General features: G+C 50.2%; 1 long non-coding RNA gene across 1 annotated transcript; it reads right to left on the bottom strand.

Annotated features, from left to right (window-relative positions):
• Nucleotides 1-1,834: 1,834 nt before the first annotated feature.
• On the bottom strand, nt 1,835-2,566 carry LOC136356372 (uncharacterized). Its single transcript, XR_010741122.1, has 3 exons — nt 2,514-2,566; nt 2,292-2,423; nt 1,835-2,228 (listed from the first exon to the last, which is right to left on the bottom strand). It is a non-coding gene; the product is annotated as an uncharacterized lncRNA (long non-coding RNA).
• Nucleotides 2,567-2,935: the final 369 nt, after the last annotated feature.

Here is a 2,935-nt window from a genome sequence, read left to right as displayed (position 1 = left end):
CGAGCGCGGGCGAGCAGCAGTGTCTTTGAGAGCGGGCATGGTGTGGGTGTCGCTGTGCGGCAGCGCCTCTACGAGGACTTCCCCGACGAGCAATTCCCTCACTCTCAACGGGCTCTGTCTCCATGCGCGCCGCGCCGAGATCGTGAGGAGGGCACCGATGGTAAAGGGCGACGACGTCATCGCCGCCGACGAGGCCGAGCGGCGCGGAGGCGTTAGGGCTGGCTCTCCCCATCTGCCGCCGCTGTCAGAAGAGAAGAAAGTAAAAAAAAAGGAGAAGAAAGAAAACCAATGGTGGAGGGCGACAGAGGCCACCGCCGCCGATGAGGCTGAGCGGCGTGAAGGCGTCGGGCCGCTCAGCCTCATCGGCGGCCGGCTCTCCCCATCTGCCGCCATTGTCAGAAGAGAAGAAAATAAAAAAAAAACAAATAGATGTAAGAAAAAAGGGGAAGAAAAAAGAAAGGTGGGCCTCACATTTTCTATCATAGCTCCACATACTTCTTTATTTTTTTCCTGACTAGGATGTCACGTCAGCGAAACCGGATATCCATACTGCTATGGGACCTAAAATGCACAGTTTTGTACAGTTTAGGAAGAGAAGATTTATGTACTAATGATAAGGATGTCAAACAAACTTGGTGTAAAGTTAAGGGATGACAGGTGAACTTATTCATAAATTAAAGGCATCCCTCCGCAGTCTAGGCAGGCAGCAAGTATATCGCGCCAGGTATTAGGCCCCTTTCCGTGGCCTATCATAAAATTGAATTTTTTTTATTTTTAATTTTTTTTATTAAAAGTTTTACAAAAATAATTTTCTATTTTGAAAATTGACGGAAGTAGTCGCCTACCGCCCTCTGGGAAGGCGATTTTTAAAAATCGCCCTCCCAGAGGGCGGCGAAAATGACGTGGCAGACGGCCGTTCGCTCTCGGGCGACGGCCGTCAACGAAATTTGCAGGCGGCCCCCTTGCCGCCCTCCGCGAGGGCGATTTTGTACTGTGCGGGGGGCCGCCTGCAAATGGGCGGCGAGGGGGGGCATGGAATTTTGCAGGCGGCCCCCTTGCCGCCCTCGGCGAGGGCGATTTTGTACTGTGCGGGGGGCCGCCTGCAAATGGGCGGCGAGGGGGCATGGAATTTTGCAGGCGGCCCCCTTGCCGCCCTCCGCAAGGGCGATTTTGTACTGTGCTCTATATTTTTGTATAAATATCAATAGTTATCAAATCTTTTTATATTGAAAACTATACAAGATTAAAATCTCCAAGACTGGTAAAATACAATTTTATTATTTTTTAGGGCATATTTGGATTGTTACCGTACAAATATTTTATTAATTTTTAGGGCATATTTGGATTGTTAGTGCCAAATTTTTCTTCACGACCAAATATTTGGTAAGGTAAAATTGCATTTGATCATATTTGGTTTGCTGCCAAAATGTAAAATTGTAGTGAAGAATGTTCTACATAATCTCAAATCTAGATTACGTATTACCAATGAATAGGCTTCCATTTTTGTGTGTTGTGTGCTAGTGGGAAAGAAGATATGAAGAGGTTGCCTTCAGATTGTCAATTATATAGCGTCGTTTTCACTGCAATATATGTGAACTCAATGAGATACATTATTCATTAGATGTGACAAGACGATCACGCGTGGGCGTGATTCACTTTATGTAAACAGGCAGCGCCGAAAGTTGATAGTGATAACTCGAGCTGCCGCTTTTCATGTGTGCTGTTGTGGACTGTGCGCGCTACTGGATCTGACACTACCGTGCAGCGCCGAAAGTGTGTTGTCGTGAGCATAAGTTGTTCTAGCACCATATGAATGAAAAGAACTATGTAGACGAGACAAACACAAGTAGTACTGCAGTAGTAATAGCAAAAGTAGTACTGCTTTACAAGTTTGTAAGCCAAAAGAAACGGTCACATAAGGACTGAAGAGGTAGAACACTACTGACGAGGCCTCTTACCCCTGTCCCTCCTACCCTGCGCCCTAATGTGCCCGTGGGAGTACGTGAGTCGGTCCGGGGGTACGGCACGGCCAACCCGTCCTGCCTGTACAGGTGTGACCTCTGGCTGCTCCTGAGTGTGTGCCTCTGGAGCTCCTCCAAGCTGAGAGGAGCCTAGTACGTCGTGGTGGTCTGCACCGTGCAAGTCGTCGTCGTAGAACTGGCTAGTAGGACCAGTCCTACCGGCGTGAGACGAAGAGGCCCCAGTACCGAAGATCCCGGCTGCAAATCCTGCTGGACAAGGACCATCAGTTTCGTACAGGTATTTAACAGTATTAATAAAAAGTAAAGTACCGTGTGGGCGAGGGATCGACGCTCCGTGAGAGGAAGAGCTGGCGAACGCGCCCGAAGAGGTGGCGAACGCCCCTGCGGAGCTCGTGGAAGCGCCGGTCGTGCCTGCGAACGCGCTCGAAGGCAGACGAGGTCCTGCGATGAGGAAACGTGCAGTTAAAACATGGTGACATAATCGTGCAAAAGCTGAAACAAAAATGAACTAATATCTGGGCTGAACTGTACCGTGCGAAACCGGTGCTGTAGGTCGCACTGATCCGAAGCTAGGGGCGCTCGCAGGCAAACGAGGTCCTGCGAGGATGGATCATCAAGTTACGACGGGGTGATGTTTTCGTACAAAAACAGAAACAAAACTTAAGAAACCTCTGGGCTGAGCAGTACCGTGCGAAATAGGTGCCGTAGGTCGAGGTCCTGCTCCGACGGTAGGCGCGCGAGGCCGTGGTTGTACCGGACCAGCTGGAGGTACGACGTCCACGGCGCTGCGACAGGAGAAGACGCGCATGACCGCACGCATCTTCTCCTGCATCCGGTCGAAGGTCACCCTCTGCTCAACGTCAGTCAAGTGCAAACCTCTGTTCAACCTCACTTGGACTGCGGTGATATCGGCACTGATATCCCGTGCGGCATCAGCCTATGCAAGATGGAAA

Source organism: Oryza sativa, chromosome 1 (genome assembly GCF_034140825.1).
Source record: "Oryza sativa Japonica Group chromosome 1, ASM3414082v1".
Taxonomy (NCBI): Eukaryota; Viridiplantae; Streptophyta; class Magnoliopsida; order Poales; family Poaceae; genus Oryza; species Oryza sativa.
Note: the sequence above shows the minus strand (reverse complement) of the source record. Positions and strands in the feature narration are given on the sequence as shown.